The sequence below is a fragment of the Canis lupus genome, chromosome 17, assembly GCF_048164855.1.
Source record: "Canis lupus baileyi chromosome 17, mCanLup2.hap1, whole genome shotgun sequence".
Lineage (NCBI taxonomy): Eukaryota > Metazoa > Chordata > Mammalia > Carnivora > Canidae > Canis > Canis lupus.
This window is the reverse complement of record NC_132854.1, coordinates 5,590,552-5,607,909: the sequence shown is the minus strand read 5'-3', so window position 1 is coordinate 5,607,909 and position 17,358 is coordinate 5,590,552. Positions and strand designations below refer to the sequence as shown.

General features: G+C 41.6%; 1 long non-coding RNA gene across 1 annotated transcript; it reads left to right on the top strand.

Moving 5' to 3' along the window:
* Positions 1-404: 404 nt before the first annotated feature.
* LOC140608281 (uncharacterized) lies at positions 405-6,260 on the top strand. The gene is made up of 3 exons (XR_012010303.1): positions 405-554; positions 4,067-4,534; positions 5,753-6,260. It is a non-coding gene; the product is annotated as an uncharacterized lncRNA (long non-coding RNA).
* Positions 6,261-17,358: the final 11,098 nt, after the last annotated feature.

The following is a 17,358-nucleotide window of genomic DNA, read 5'->3' as shown; positions in this document are numbered from 1 at the left end:
CTGAGTCAACAGGAATGTGACTGGCCTCCGTGATAGACAGTATTGGGGTGTGAACCCAGCTCTGCCAGTGGAATGACCTTGAGCGATTCCCCTAAGTACTTATGCCCCAGGTTCCTTAACTCTACAATGTGGAGTGTTACCCGATATGTATAAGGGCTACAACAGTGCCTGGTACACAGTAAGCACTCAGTAAAAGCTAATTGTTATTTATATGGAGGGGAGAATATGGCTAATGCTTGGGGATCATCCCTCATGCCCCTGCCTGATTTCTAAATTAAATGTGAGCCAGCTTGCTGGAAAAAGTTTAGTTTAGTTTACACTTTTATTTTATTTTATTTTATTTTATTTTATATTATTTTATTTATTTTATTTTATTAAGATTTCATTTATTTATTTGACAGAGAGAGAGAGAAAACACAAGCAGAGGGAGCAGCAGAGGGAGAGGGAGAAGCAGGCTCTCCGCTGATCAGGGAGCCCGATGTGGGGCTCCATCCCAGGACTCCGGGATCATGACCTGAGAAGAAGGCAGTCGCTTCACAGACTGAGCCACCCAGGTACACCTAGCTTACATTTTTTAAAGATTCTCCAAAATACTTTTGTTCTCAGTTTTTCTTATACATCACAAGAGCTAAAATTCTTTGATTCTAGTCTAAATGACTCAGAGACATTATAGAACACATAATATCTGGAAAAATGAATTATTTAACCCAATCCTGACCTAAAGACTCATTTCTGCACCAGGTATGGCTCATTCCAGTGGAACAGAAGGGCTCAGCCCACAGACCAGGGAGCCACATATCCACCAGTGCCACCCTCTCTCTTATTAGTCACGTTAGATTTGGGCAGTTGACCTAATCCGAACCTCTCAGTTTTCTTATCAGTGTAATATGGGGAAAAGATCATCTACTTCATAAAATTATGAGAATTTCTCTACTACTACTAGAAAAGTAACAGACTACCTTAAAACATATTCCATAAATGTTAGCCATTATTGTGCGTAAGATTAGAAAATATTTGTTCATTTTCCTTTCTCTAAATTCAATATTAAGGTACTACACTGAAGTTATTGATCTTTATTTTTATTTTTTTTTAAAGATTTTATTTATTTATTCATGAGAGACGCAGAGAGAGAGGCAGAGATAGGAAGAAGGAAAGGCAGGCTCCCTGTGGATGCCCCAGCACCCTGGGATCACGACCTGAGCTGAAGGCAGATGCTCAACCACTGAGCCACCAGGTGCCCCAAAGTTACTGATTTTTAAAGTATTCATTAACAATCTGAAATTTTTTTTGTAGCTTGCATTTGGCCTCCTGAAGGAGAGATACTTTAGACTACTTCATCTTTATATGTGTATTTTCTCATGACACCATGTTGTGTTTATTTTCTCACTTTATCTTTGCATTGCCCCTCAGCAAGGCAGAGAGTTCCTAAGAGCAGGGTCTTCATTTCCCTCTATTTGTATGACTTCCTTAACTGTCATTGATAGAAAACCCTCCAAGGTTAAGGGCTCTGTCTATGCCTCTATAACTTCCCAGAGAGGCTATTGGTGCCCTATAGGCTGTAGATGATTGCTTTATTTTATTTACTGGTTGAATTAGATAATTAGGCTATATATTTGAATGGCCCACACCAAATGGTTTACTATCCCATCTGTGCAGAGGTAATGTTAAATTGAAGAGAAACATATATTTTGGGTGTTTAGTTAACTGGAGTCACAGCAATGTATAATCACCATCAATAGGAAATCTTTGATTACTTGGACAACTCTAAGGAAATATATAACATATTATAGATTGATTATTCCTATCTCCTATATTTCTGTTGCTTTTACATACAGATCATTAGGCAGAAATAGCTCTTGTTTCAGACCTATGTAAATCTTTCAATGGAAAGCCAAGGCAGTCTGGTTTAAAATGTTACACTACTATATTTAATGGGATTACCTTCTAGTGTATGAAGTGAGAAATAAATTATTTGGGGAAATCTAATCAATGATGCTATAAAAATTAATTGCAAAAGACTGGGCTCATTTAACTTTTGTTCTATAAAAATGGTCAATTAAAAATACGGTTAGAGCTAGTGTGGGTAAATTTGTCAATAATTGTCAGGCAGTATATATAATACGGACTTTCAAAGAACTAGAGGAAACTTGCTTGGGTTTATTTTCACAGGAAACAGACAAGTGTGAAATCTTTTTACCTAAAGATAATCTAAATTAGTATTTTTTTGCCAGATAGCTTTTGTATTTTTTTTTCCTCGAGATTTATTGTGAAAATGTTACAATACAGAAAAATGGAAGGCTTTTCTACACAAACATCCATATATTTGCCACCTGGATTCTAGCATTAACAATGAACTAAAGTTTCTTTATCACGTGTCCTACCCATTTTTCCATTCCTGTATCCAGCAATTAATCATCATATGTTCCTGGTGTATTTCAAAGTACCTTGCAGATAGTATAATTCTTCCTAAATACCTATGCAGTGCATCATGACTTTGAATACTTACTTATATTCTTTTGGTGTAAGATTTACACCTAATGAAAAGTGTACATTCTCTGAATTTTGGCAAATGCTTACAACCCAATGCTCTCTCAAGACACAGAGCAAATTAAGAGTCAGACCCTGAACCCACTGTTGCCAGCCAGGTGCCCTGTCCTCTTAACTTTCTCAAAACACAATTTATAAGGTGAGTACAATTATTATCATCATTTTGCAAATGAAACAATCACGAAAATGCTGTGGACACACAGGCAGTAAGTGATAAAGCCAAAGTCTGACCCCAGTAATTTCATTCCAAAATTCATGCTTCTAGTACATGATAGAGTAGTGGCAAAACAAGTCTGCAGAAATGTCCAGGGGGTAGGTCCCAGGTGCCCTGTAAACCAGTTTAAGGGATTTAGGATTTATCTTATGTGAGGAGCCTTCTAAATTATTCATTTCTCTGTTTGCTATGCAAAGTTTGAAAATAAGGAAGTGACAACGGTCAGATCTGTGCTCTAAAGCCATGGCCACTTTCCCAGTTGTGTGGAGAGGGGCAGAAAACTCTAAGTTCAGTGGAACTTCAACTATGATAGCTTCATGCAATTATTCAGCCAATATTTATTGAGCACCTACTATGTGCAAGAGGGTATTCCAGGAACTGGAAACTCAGCACTGAAGAGAAAGGCATCCCTCATGGAGCTTACATTTTAGTGGTTAGAGAAACATGATAAACAAATGAACAAATACATAGTCTGCCAGGTGGAAAAAAATATCTGGAGAATAATAAAATGATAACAGAGAAATGGGTTTTGGTGGGGGGCATGAGGAACAGTTAAGATTGTATTGAATGAGTATTGGATGAGGATTGTATTGAGTAAGCAAGATGTTTGGAGAGTCTTCCATCTAGAGTAATAGCGTGTGCAAAGGTCCTGAGTGGGGACTGTGTGTGGCATGTCGGAAGAACAGATCAGGAAGAGAGGGTAGGAGAAGTTGCTCTCAATATGTGGCCTTGAAAACACATAAGTATCCATTCTAGAGTAGTTGCTGCTAACACCAGAGGACAGTTTATGGCCTGATCCTGTCTGGGGGCTACTGTCAGGGAGATGAAGAAAAGATGCCTGGATATTTCTGCTTGTGTAAATTGGGCTTTTCCCCCTCTCTTGGTGTTGTTAAGATTAAATGATGAGTGGTAGAGGTGCCTGGGGGCTCAGTCTGTGAAGTGGCCCACTCTCAATTTTGACTCAGGGTCATGAGATCGAGCCCAGAGTCTAGAGTTGGACTTAGTGCTTAGTGCTCAGTGGGAGAGTCTGCTTGGGATTCTCTCTCTCCTCTCCCTCTGCCTCTCCCCTTCCCTCTCTTAAACAAACAAAACAAACAAACATAAATAATGAGCAGTAGGATTAGGAGACTTTATCACTCTTGTCAACTATGTATTTATGATCCTCCTATTCGTTTTTAGCACTATGTTATACCCTTGTTTCTTTGCTCTTTTTGAGAACACGTTGCACATCAGGAATGAATCTATTGAAATAAAGCCACCTCTGTGTCCCACCAGGGTATCTTTTTTTTTCTTTTTTTTTTTCAGTGTCGACTTATAATTGCAAACGTGCATTTGCCAGTTCCTGGTTGCTTGAGTGCTTTGCCTTCTTCGTTTCTGGTTACAAACAGGGCTACATGAGCTTCTCCAACAAATGGAAGAAAGACCCTCACCAGGAACAGCTCTTTTCAGGGACTCTGCTGTCCTTATCAAATAGCTCTTAGACTTTGCATGGACTTTGTCTTGTATTGATAATCCTGGAAAGAACTTTCTGGTTGATATTTCTGGAGATTAGAATTTCAGCAATTGATTACAAAATTCACTTTAGGACCTGCAGTCCATCCTGGGATCTAACTTCTGGAATACTTTTAAGGGGAAGATTTTGCAGCCAATGGAGCTGTCCATCAAAGGGAACACACCTGCCATGTCCTTGGAAAGCATGTGGATGAGTTTGAGTGCTTGGGTAGATGTCTCCAAGCACAAGAATAGCATTAAACATGTCCTTATATATTCAAAGTGAGTATTTGGTTATATCACACGGTATTGCAGTTTTTGTGGGTAATATATTCAAATCACTTCATTTCCCTACCTCTTCTTCAGATTCTGCTTTTTCTATTGAAGTAAACATTAGGCACTATTTCTGGTTTTTCTCTAAGCTAATTTTTAAATAAAAGAAAAATACTCTGTGGCCAGTCTTCACAGCTAAGGCATGAGGATACCACCTCCCATTTGGTTTACCCATGTCATTATCAGATAGGTTTGTATGCCTTGTACTGTGCTGCCAGGTGGTGCAAAGAACTTTCTGGGAGAGATGATAGCCTCCAGATTTAGTAGTTGAATCTCTCTGGTCTTCCATGGCGATGACCCTGATACCTAGTGGCTTTAAAAGGGACACAGCTCAGAGAGAAAACCGGGCTGTGGTTATCCTTTTGGGCCGAAAAGGTGGCAAAGTATCTTCTCTAATTATGGTCTTTTCCTCTGAGCTGATCCACAGAAAACTTCCAGTGTGAGCCTGTTTTCTCTCATATTCCATTTGGAGCACAAATGGCCCCTCTCCCACCCTGCTGCTTCCCTCTGGGCTCTCTTCCTCACTTGCTTGCACATCTACCTTCTGCTGGAAGCGACGGCTTGAAACCCCACCATCTGTTTCTGTCAGGGAGCTCACATCCTGGGCCTGCAGAGGCAAGGCACCTGGGCTCAGGTGTGGGCTGGGTCTGGGGCCCACAGCCTGGACATGTTCTGGAACGGAGTGCCACAGAGCGGGCTGCACTTGAGCAGGCTTAGAGCAGTGCACAGACAGAGCTCAGCAGCTGGTCAGTGCTTTTCTTCTGGAACTTATGGATTAACCCAGAAGAAATTAGTGAAATGCTCCACTGGCTTCCTGGGGCCCCTTGTCTTGACACAGAACGTAGGGCTTCTAAGGGGCCTAACTCTGAGCACAGTACCTCAGAGTCCCTATGCTCCTGGGGAGCCTCCCTGGGGGCTTTCTGATAGGTGAGGAGGTCCCCACAACGACAGCTCTGTCAGGGACTGGGAGAGAGGCCCAAAAGGGACAAGAGCTCCCATAGCTCAGGCGTTGTGTCTCCTCATTAAAATCCACTGGGGGAGGAAGGAAGGATCCTGTATTTTTAAAGGTTCCTGTTGCTCCAGCTTTCAACATGGAGCAGAGGCCCAGGAAAACATGAGCTTTCATACTCCTTCCTTCTCCTGGCCTGTTTTCTCCTCTTTTTTCAGATCCTTTCTCGGCCGACTTCCGACACCCGGCTCCAGGAAGACAAGGACTCCATGTAGCCTCCCACATGCTGTTTTTCCTTCCACAGAACTTAACCCACACTTATGGGTGGGACACAAAAAGACAGATTTGCCTAGCAGCAGAGGAACTGATTCCAAAACCCAGATGTCCGTCTTTCTAGAGATTTTAAGGTTTGAGTTTAATGCGCTGTAATTTATTTCAATTAAATATGTATTCTAAAAAATCTTTTTTTAATAGATTTTACTTATTTATTCATGAAAGACACACAGAGAAAGAGGCGCAGAGAGATAGGCAGAGGGAGAAGCAGGGACCTACTGCGGGACTTGATCCTAGGACCCAGGGATCATACTCTGAGCCAAAGGCAGCTGCCCAACCACTGAGCCACCCAGGTGTGCCCCTAAAAAATCTTATTTTTGTATCCGCAATTGACTAAAACTTGATGTCATGAATGCAGAGAAGACTTTCTTTTTCATTTCTTAATAAACACCGCATGTGTATATAATTTCAATTAAAAAAAAAACAGATGGCAATGTTTAGAAATAAGGGTAATTTATTATTATGCTTTTCCTCCTTCTATTTCTAGAATCTACATTTTATTTCCCAATTCACATTTCGATCAGAGTGTGTTGAAACAGCAATTAAAAAAAAAGGGTAATTCTCCCATTGTACATCTTATTTGTAGTCTGTATAAGTTGCGTCATATCCTGTGTTTGACGATGTTCCTTACACTAGCATTTTTTTTTCTCTTAAAAAAAAAAATGCTTTTTTCCAGAACAGTAGCCTGCTTTCCAGCATGATCTGATCCTGACCTCTTCCTCCATCTGCTTTTCTTAGGCACATTGCCCTTCATCTCAGTGCACCTCTGTACAGCTTTCCCACACCCAGCCATTCATCACTCAACAACAAATATCTTGGGAACACCAATTGAAAAAAATGAGTTAGATCCTGGAGCTTTCTGCCTCATGTTGTTGTTGTTGTTTTTTTAATAAAGGTATTATTTATTTATTTAGTATATAAAGGGAGCACGAGCAGGGGAAGCAGCAAGCAGAGGGAGAGGGAGAAGCAGGCTTCCTGATGAGCAGGGAGCCCCATGTAGGGCTCTATCCTGGGACCACAGGATCATGACCTGAGCTGAAAGCAGATGCTTCACTGGCTGAGTCACCCAGATGCCCCTTAAATTTTAATTGAGTTCCAATAAAAACTATTTAGAGACCACTTTGATAATTCTGCTTAAAGTAAGCCCCATCACAAAAATAAATTAAAAAGAACAGCATTTGAGGAAAGAAGTTATTTGCCTCCCTTTACTGGGCTCCATCATCTCAGAATCTCAGAAAGCAACTGCCTGCTCTCAGAGTGGCCCTGAGGTTCACTCCACCCCACACTGGCCATGAGCCTGGTGTACCATGTTGGAAGCTTTAGGAAACTGCTCTGTGCACACAACTGCTCTGCACACATCCTGGTCCAGGAGAAAAATGAGCATCACAGGGGAAAAGGAGGAAAATTTATTTTTGTGCTTCTGACATATTTTTGTTCAATAAGGTATGTTAATACCTCGTGAAGAAGGATAGCAAACTCTAAAGAGAGAGTCCTGAAAAGATCCTCTAGAAAAATCTATCTTGCTATTGTCTTGGAATGTAAAGACAAGATTAGTTTCTTCTTTTCATACTATATGTGGATTACAGAATGAGCCTTTGCTGTTGTTTTTATTGTTATTACAATTAAGTGGAAGGATTTAGAGAATCCTCTCACTTGTGAGCATTTCCAAATACTTTTCTGCATTATGTTTTGGCCAAAGCTATTCCAGCCCTTTGCTTAATCATTAATTCTCACATATTAATATACTAAATTCTCACAGCAAGTCCAGGAGATGCTAATTTGCTTCTAAGATCAATAAAAGTACACACATAGAATTAAAGTGGAGAAATGATGATGAACAAGGTTCCTCAAATGAAGACCTGATTGTCTCATTTCCCGCAGGACTCTGCCCTCGTTCCCCTCTGCCTTCAACAGAGCACAGGTCAGTCGGTTAGTTGAGGATTCAGACCTCCACCTACGACCTCTGCCCTGAATCTGGTCCCTACAGCTTCATTCAGTCATGGAGATTGACTTTCTTTCTCTTCATCTCTTGAAAGAAAATTTTATTCATCATCCAAGATTGAGGTTTCTGAGAACTATCCTGATAGTGTCAAAATGAATATTTCTGTTCATCAGGCTTTCAGAGCCATTGTTAGTTCCTCTGCTATGAATATGATGACAATTAGTCTGGTATTACAGAACACCACAAGTACTGCCACCTTCTCCAAGAAACTCCTGATTCCTTGAAGACCACACTCCCTGTGTATGGAATTGAAATAGCTAGTATTTCTCAAATGTGTATGCATGCTGCCCTATTCATAGATGTTTTCCAATGTTAATCTTTATCATGACCATGTCATAAAATATTAATGAGCTCTAACTTCTTTCTTTCCGACACGTACAAATAAGCACCTACCCAAATATCAAGTTACCCAGAGTTTTTGGCATCAAAAGAAATGTTGCATATTAACTTAAAATACATATAAAACTACTTTGGAAATTATAAAGCGCAATGCTTAAACTATGCTTAGCTAACTAGTATTAAACAGAGAGCTTAAAGGATTGACCTACCCTCCCACCCCCATCACAGCTACTTCTCTCTCTTCTCCAGCCATAGAAATCATTTTATTTTATGAACTTTTACAAACAATTTTCCTTTACTTCATGGGTTAGCGTTCTTTCTGAGGTCCTGAGAGGCCAGCCTCCTGGAGGGGCAGACAAACACTGTGGACTCTCCTGGGATGAGACACCTGCTCTGGTCAGTCTGCTTCGAGGCTGTGAGGCAAAGCCAGCTCTTGTGTCCAAATCTTCAGGTTGGCTCTGCAAGGGCCTGGCTCCTGGCTCGCCCTTCAGATTAACCTGAGACCAAGGAAGACCTAATGCCTTCCTTTTTCCTAAGGATGCTGGTCTTGTTCATCCTGAAGACGTGGAGGATTACTGGACAGTTCTGGATGTATCCCAGGATTGTGAATACTTGCAGTTTCAAGGCATCCTGTGGTACTTTAAAAACATTTCCACAAAATCTTTGGCACTCTTCATGCAAAAGGACCACTCTTCTTCTACTTGGATATGGGTCTGACTTAGAACTTTGATTTTATGGGTCTGACTTAGAACTTTTGATCCACGCAGGATGTAGCAGAAATGGTGGCGAGTAACTTCTAAGGCTGGGTCATAAAAATATCACTTCTGTCTTGATCCATCTTTTGGGTCAATAGCCAGCTCTCAAGGATAACCTCTCAGCTCTTGGAGAAGCTATTACAGCATGGAACTGAGATTTCTTGCCAACAGCCAGCACCTGTGTGCCAGGCACGTGAGAATGCCATCGTGGGGGGCGGACCCACCAGCCCCTGTCAAGCACTATCTGTCATCTTGAGTATAATCATGGGAGAGACTCTGGCTGAGCTGAACCAGAACTTCTGAGCCACAGAGAATATATGGTAAGAGACAATCCTTTTTATTGTTAGCCCACTAAGTTTTGGGGCAGTTTGTCATCCAGTTGTATTTAACTAATATGGAATGTGTTATCTGGAAGTGGGGTCCTGCCATAACGAAACACTTAAATGTAGGCTTGGATCTGGAATCGCTCTCAGGCAGTGGGGAGGATCGCCTGGACTCTACTTGCTGCTTGTAGAAGAAGATGCAGTAGAGGAAGTTCTGGAATCATCAAGGAGACAGGAATTGCTGTTTAGAAAACCCCAGACTCTCTATCAAAAGATGCCAATGTTAAAAATGGCTCTAGGGCAAAAATGAAATCCAGAGCATAGCCAAGGAAGCATGATGTGAAGAAGTAGCCGACGGTGTGGCTATAAACTCCTTTGCTGGGATCCCTGGGTGGCGCAGCGTTTTGGTGCCTGCCTTTGGCCCAGGGCGCGATCCTGGAGACCCGGGATCGAATCCCACGCCGGGCTCCCGGTGCATGGAGCCTGCTTCTCCCTCTGCCTGTGTCTCTGCCTCTCTCTCTCTCTGTAACTATCATAAATAAATACAAATTTAAAAAAATTAAAAATATTAAAAAAAAAATAAGCTCCTTTGCTAAGACTGCAGAAATACTTAATCCATACCTGAGTGGACCATTCAGAAAATAAAGTTTCCAGAAATCTTAAAAAAGGTTGTCTCTTACCAGTCTCAGAGAAAGTCCAGGGTAGAGAAAGGTTTATCTCAAAGATATTTGTGGTAATGGCTTTTGTCTAAAGGAGTGAATGCTTGCAGGGATCATAGGAGGCCCATAACATTTTTGAAGAATTTTATTGGCACAAACATTGCTTACTTGAAGTATGAGGAACAGAAACAGTAGCATCAAAAAGAGACCTCTAGAACCACGAAATTTCTGAGAAAACTATTCAGCTGAAAACATGAACTACTTTTTGTGGAGAAGAAAGAATAATTCAGAGGAAAAGCAAGTGGTTGGAGGTCAGAGCCACAAACTGTGAGTGGAGATTATTCCCAGACCTTGACTATTCATCGAGGAACTGTCAACATGTGCCCTGCTAGATTTCAAAATCGCCATGGACTAGTGTCTCCTGTGTGTTCTCTGTCCTACCATTTTTAAAAGGGGTGGGGTGTACCCTGGGTGCCTAAGTTTTTCTCATCATCACTTATTGGTATGTGGCACAGAGGAATTGTCTCTTCAGTTGGCAGGTCTTCAGATAGGGAGGAGCTGTAGTCAAGCAAGCACATTTAAAGAGGTTTGTGGCAGAGCTTTACTTGGGTGCCAAGATCTCTAACATGAGTCTCAGTTGCTGCCATAATAATGAGATTTGGGGAGTGTAGGAGAAAGTGTCTATGTTTTGCCTGTGGGGGAAAAGTTAATAATTCGTCTTTAAAGTTCATACTCTGGTGGCTTTAAATATTTATTTTTAAGAGAGAGAGAGAGAGCACATGTACACAAGTGGGGGGAGCTGCAGAGGGAGAAAAGGAGAAGGAATCTCCCTGTTGAGCGCAGAGCCCTACACGGGGCTCTCACCACCCAGAGATCATGACCTGGGCCACACTCAAGAGTCGGATGCTTAACTGACTGAGCCAGCTCTCAAGGGTAACCTCTGCATCCCTCTGGTGATTCCATAATACATTCCTGAGATGGGGATCCTTGTGGACCAACTTGGGAGTGGACTATTACAGTGAGATGATAAGTGGTTGTTCCTTATTCTACTAAGTTTAGCCATAATTTATCATGCAACAATAGATAGCTCATATACAAACTGACTAATATGAATATTTTTGCTTATTGCTGATGGTTCTGAAGGAGAGGTGCTGTTGCTTCCTGCCTCTTCTGTCCATGGAGCACCGGGAGCTGGCATAGACCAGAAGACCACACACCGGCTCCCGTTTAAGTATAACGTGCTAGTTGGAGAGGTGTACCAGGCACTCCAGGATCTCTGAATTGGTTTGACATCCTTGCAACTGGTGCTGGGGCATAAATCTTGGCAGTTTGTTGGCCAGTTTATCTGTTTTCTAATTCTGTAAACTTCAGATTTTTTGGTTTAACCCACATTTCAATCTTGGGTTCCGAAGCCCTTGTATCCCTTTTGGTAAACAAATGTCATATGCTTTCAGAATAAGCCTTTTTACACCATGTCTTTTTAGATATAAAAGTTACTGACTGTGCTTCCTACCCAAGCTTTTTTCAGAACATTGTAATGTTTATCAGCCTCCCCAGACACAAGTGTAGAAAGGAGAAGATCAGCGCAATACAGCAAGTTGTTTCCAACAAGGTGGAAAATTCATCTGAAATGACAGAAATCCTGTGTAATGACAAATCTCTGAGGATTCATGTGTCACAGCAAACTAGCTGATCGGTATGTGCAATTGAGCTATAGCTTAATATCAATACTTACACTCCTGTTTGAATTGAAAATGAGGCAATTAAAAGTTCCTAAATTCCTTGTTTTGAATTGCTCCTGGTCCCCTTGGGTTTACCATAGCCCAGTTTAGTGCCGCTTATTTTGAGAAGCCCTGTCTTGCAAATTTGAAAGTTCATAGACTCTATTTTGAAACAGGCTTCATTCCCGAAATAGATTTTACTTTATTATTTTCCACTCCCTCTGGGATGTCTTGATAAAAATGGCAAAACCCAAAGACTTCCTGAAGGCTAATCTTTTTTCTGGGTCATATGATTTTCTTCAGTTTTCATCTGGAGAGGGTTTGCTGATAACAGGTTCGGCTGTCAGTGAACTGGAGAAAATCCTGTTGCTTTGGCATTAACAATGAGTAGGATGCCAGCCCGGTGTGGTTGGTTATTTGCTTAACACAATAGATGTTGGGACAGAGTGGACTTGCAGGAGTCAAAGAGACCATGTAGGAAAATCCGTATTACTGCCACTGAGTCTAAAAGCACCTTTAAATGCAGAAATGCTGACGAGACTGTAGCAAACAATTTGGTCACTTTAATTCATATCCCAAGATTAGATTGGATTAGAAAGATCCCTATGAAGAAATGGTTAAATATTGCAATCAGCAGGGATCTGCAAACCAAAAGGGGGAGAAAAAGAGAGGAGTCAGTGAAATGAAACCTGAGAAACACAAAACAATATGCAATTAATAATAGCTGTCTCAGAGGCAGGTTCGTTACAAGGGGGAAGCCACCAAAGAACAAGCAATAAAAGAAGTTGCTGAAGTCCTCAAACTCATTACTCACATGCATCATGAAGTGTAAAACAGACAGTGATTAGGTGACAGAGATAGTCTATCTTCTGATATTTTAGGCTTTTGGCTCTGTTGGCTAAACTGTTTCCAAGTGGATATGAATGGAGTTGAACCTGGTGTGTCTGAGTTACCGGCCAGACATAACCCCTCAGATATGGCTGGAACTGATCACAGCCTTCTAGCGTGCAGGCTTGCTGCCCATGAAGGCTTGCTTATGAGGTTGTGGGGTCAAGAGCAAGACCTGGGCTAGGAGTCAGGAAACTGAGATTCTGAGCTGCCTGACCAACTGGGGATGAGTGGATTTAATGCCGTGGGCCCCAATTTCCTGTAGACGAAATGCAAGGCTCAGCTCATCACCTGTCTGCTTCACAAGGATGTTGAGAAGGAATCAAAGGTAATTGCACACACATGTGCACACACTGTCATGCTCACATACAAATACACACATACACACACGGGAGAGCACAGTGGAATCCCCCTCCCCTTTTATGTTACCACTCCAGGAAGGGAAATCTGATGGAGGCCCCGCAGCCATAGGGCTCAGGCAGGAAGCCACTCCTTAGGAGGAGGGGTGGGTGGGTGGGTGGAGAGGATGGCACACTAGAGTTGATCCAAATGAAAACAAGCATCATAAATTCTAATACTTAAGGGAAATAACTATTATAGCCTTCATTATTCAAATGATACCATGACGTCATCATGTCCCACAACATCCCTTGCCTTCAGGTGGGTGGGTGGAAAGGATGTCTCCTGACTCTGAGTTAGGTGTTAGGACTCCAAACCACGTGGGAGTAGTTATCATCCTAAAACCTGGGGGAAAGAGGAGAGTAGAGGTGGGGCCTGGTGACCCCTGCAATCCGTGCAAGATTTTCCTTGGAATATAATTCCTGGGGGACACTTGGGATTGAGCAACGAGAAGACTGGCCCACTGCACGCAGGGCTCCGATCACTTAGCATCATGATCATTGCACAGCTCATGTGCTTGCATTCTTGCCTACAGTGAAAACCAGTTAAGTCATGGTGGAAATGAAGTGTAAGTTCTAGGTACAATCATCTGGGGGCAACTGATCCTTTGTTTTCTAGCCAGGGAACTCAGTCATAGATGTCTCTGGTTATGCCAGGAATGAAGAGTATGCTGGAACAGCATGCAGTGAGAATGGGGCAAATTTAACAAGGCAGGAAACCACAAATGTTGGAGAGGAAGCGGAGAAAAGGGAACCCTCTTACACTGTTGGTGGGAATGTGAACTGGTGCAGCCACTCTGGAAAACTGTGTGGAGGTTCCTCAAAGAGCATGAATCTTTCTATGTGTAAAACAGGTTTCTCAACCTTGGACCTACTGACAGTTGAGTCAGGTAGAGGTTTGCAGTGGGCTGTGCCGTGTATGGCAGGGTGATTAGCAGCACCCCTGGCCTCTACCTGCTAGATGCCAGTGGCACACAGCCTTCTCCCCCAATCCTGACAACCAGGACAGCACACATAGTCCAATGTCCCTGGCTTACGTGATGACTCCTATTGGAGAACCATTGCTGTAAAAACATCTCACCAAACCACCCCATGGATGGCTGATCACTTAGGGTATATTTGTTTAGCACTTGGAAGAGCCCAAGTCTTGTATGCAGATTCTATATTAGTAAAAGGTCAATAGCATATTAGACTATTTTTAAAGCAATTTTAAATGTGTATATGCTTCAAATACTAATGTGTTTTTGAAATTGAAAAGACTGTTGCTTTCTTATTAATAGACTCTTTTATATTTTAATCAATAAGCAGGGCCATCCACTTATTGTATTACTCTCTTTTTAATTCTGCTTGCTTTATTCCAAATAAGATTCTGAAAATAGAGTATCAAGAAATACAATAATACAATATAAATTCAAACGTGTTAAAATGTAACAGCTGCAGTTTTTCCTTCAAACTTTATGTATCCGAGGGGTTTTGTTTTTTATCACCATGCTAGCCAGATGCCTTTTTAAAAGAAACAAATAAAAAAAATAGGTTTCCAGTCTCCGTACACCTTCAACAATAGGAACGTCTCTAACACATGTATGCACCTGTAATGGTTAATTTTATATGTCAACATAACAAGGCCAACAGAGGCCCAGATAGCTGGGTGAATATTACTTCTGAGTGTGTCCGGGAGGGTATTTCCAGAAGAGCTTAGCATTTGAACTGGTGCACTGAGGAAAGCAGACTGTCCTCATCAAGTGGGTAGGAATCATGATCCCATCCACTGAGAGACCCAACAGAACAAAAGGATGGAAGGAGGTTAGATTCACTCTGCCTCACTGCTTAGCTGGGGCATCAGTCTTCCCCTGCCCTCAGCATTCCTGCTTCTCAGGCTGGAATGTATACCATCTCAAAGCTCTCAGGCCCTAGGACTGAGCACTGCTTTCCCGTGTCACCAGCTAGCAGGCACCAGATGGTGGGATTTCTCAGCTTCTGTAATGGCATAAGCCAATGCCATATAATAAATATACAAATATAAATATGTGAATATACATATAGATGGATGTGTGCAATCTCTCTCTTTCCGTATATCTGTGTCTATGTCTCTATAACTCATTGGCTCTGTTTCTGGGATAGTGCTAGTATGGCATGAGTATGTACATGTGTTTAGTGGGTTGAATATTGTCCCCTCAAAATTCATGTCCACTTTTAACTTCAGAATGAGACTTTACTTGAAAAGAGGGTTTTTGCAGATGTAATGAAGTCAAGGATCTGAAGGTGAGATCATCCTGGATTTAGGTGGATCCTAAATTCAATGACTCTTTATAAAAAGAGGAGAGGTCACAGACAGGGAGAGAAGCCATGTGAAGAGGGAGGCAAAGACAGGAGGGATGTGTCTATAGGCCAACGCATGCCGAGGATTGACTGCAACCCCTAGAAGCTGGAGAGAGACATGGAATAAACCCTCCTTCACAGCCTCCAGAAGGAACCATCCCTTTGGCACCCTAATTTCAGACTTCTGACTTCTGAATTGTGAGAGAATAGCTTTCTGTTCTGTTCAGTTATCCGATGTGTGGCAATTTGTTACAACAGCTCTAGGAAACGAAGTGTATGTTGGTATGGGTCATTGTCTTAGTCAAGGCTGCTGAGACAGAATACCGTTGACTGAGGGACTTACAAACAACACACGTTCATTTCCCACAGTTCTAGAGGATGCATGGTCATAGATCGAGGGGTCTGCACATTGGGTGTCTGGTGAGACTCTCTTGTTTGCAGATGGCTGCCTTCTCATTGTATCCTCACATGGCAGAGAAAGAGATCACTTCCCTTATCTCTTCTTATAAAGGCACTACTCCCATTCATGATGGCCCCCCTGTCATGATCTAATCACCCCCAGAGACCTCACCTCCTAATATCATCACATTGGGGATTTTGGGTTTAATCATACAAATCTTGAGGGGACATAAACATTGAGTCTATTGCAGTCATATTCCCATGAATTCCTGAGAAATTCACTGATTCCCCACATCCTTGCTCAGGCCTGGGTGGATTTCTATTTTGGCTAACCCATCGGTAAGCAGAGTGTAATGGAATATTCTACAGAGAGAAGGGATAGAGTGCTTTGTTAAACATTAGGAAACATGGAAATGTCTTCTAACTGCATAGATGTCAGGTTATTTTTGAAGATACTATAGGAAAACCACATTGGGAAGGTCATTGTCTCTCACTTCAAAGAGTTCAGTAGATTCAATTAACACAGATGACAAGCAAGGATTTAATCATCAAGACTTGCATGATGTATTCTGCTCCAGAAATGCAATAATCGGTGAGGGAAATCCAGTTCGCTGAGTTACAAGGCCTCCAGAAGCTTTGTCCCAAAAGAAGACAGATATGCTTTTGAAGTTCTATAATTGTGGGATATACGGAAGACTGACCAACAAAAGTAACCCACGCCTAATGGTGAAGAACTGAAAATAAAGAAGGAAGATTATAAAAGCAACTCAGAGCAGTTGGACCTGGAGTTGATGAAGAGGCAGCAATGTCTAGCACAAAACTCGGGATCTTTGGGGTCAGATAGAGCTGCCCTGGATATTTTCTGCTTTGTCTTCGCTCTGGACTACTGACATGAAATCATTAAACTGCGGGTTTCAAGTCTACAGGAAAGCATGCTCTGTGGGCTGCTTGTCAGACTTGGCCCATAATGGGCACTCATTTTGGAAGAGCCAAGGACATTTGGGTGGTTCCTGCTGAATAACCCTTTTCACCCATTTTGCAAGTGAGGAAAATAAATCAGGAAAAATCATGAAATTCTGCTCAGCCACCATCTTTAAATTGATTGCTTACAAGGCTCAGATGTGCAAAGTGAGATGCGCTCTCCTCCAGTAATCCCAAGCTGACTCTGCATTAGAAAGAGCATTTATGAAAATCCCAGCTGGCTGTCTGCCTTTTGAGGGACTCATTTTTGGTTAAGAGAATTTGGAGAAAAAGTCACAGATCTCTAATTTGTAAAGTAATACCCTCCCTTTTAAAGCATTTGTGATTTTCAGAAAATGGAATTTAATGTTTCTACGTTTATCTATTCAACAACTAGATATTTAAACATTAGTTACAATGATGAAATGTGAAATCATAACTTACTGCCATATTAAAATGTTCAAGCATTGAAAGAAAGTTCCAAGAGGATAAACAGAAAGTGAAATAAATGAAAGGTCTTTGACTGCCCTATGCTCTATTGCTATTGAAGAGAACCCAGCTTCAAAGCAGAATCACCTTAACATTTTTGAGGGACGTATATTTGTTTTTAAAGCTAAGACTTCAATGGATCTACAGAAAACCCAGCCAACATTTTAAAACATGACAGCCATAGTACAAATATCAACATACCGTGAGTCAAATTAGATTAAATTGTATTATCTGACTCT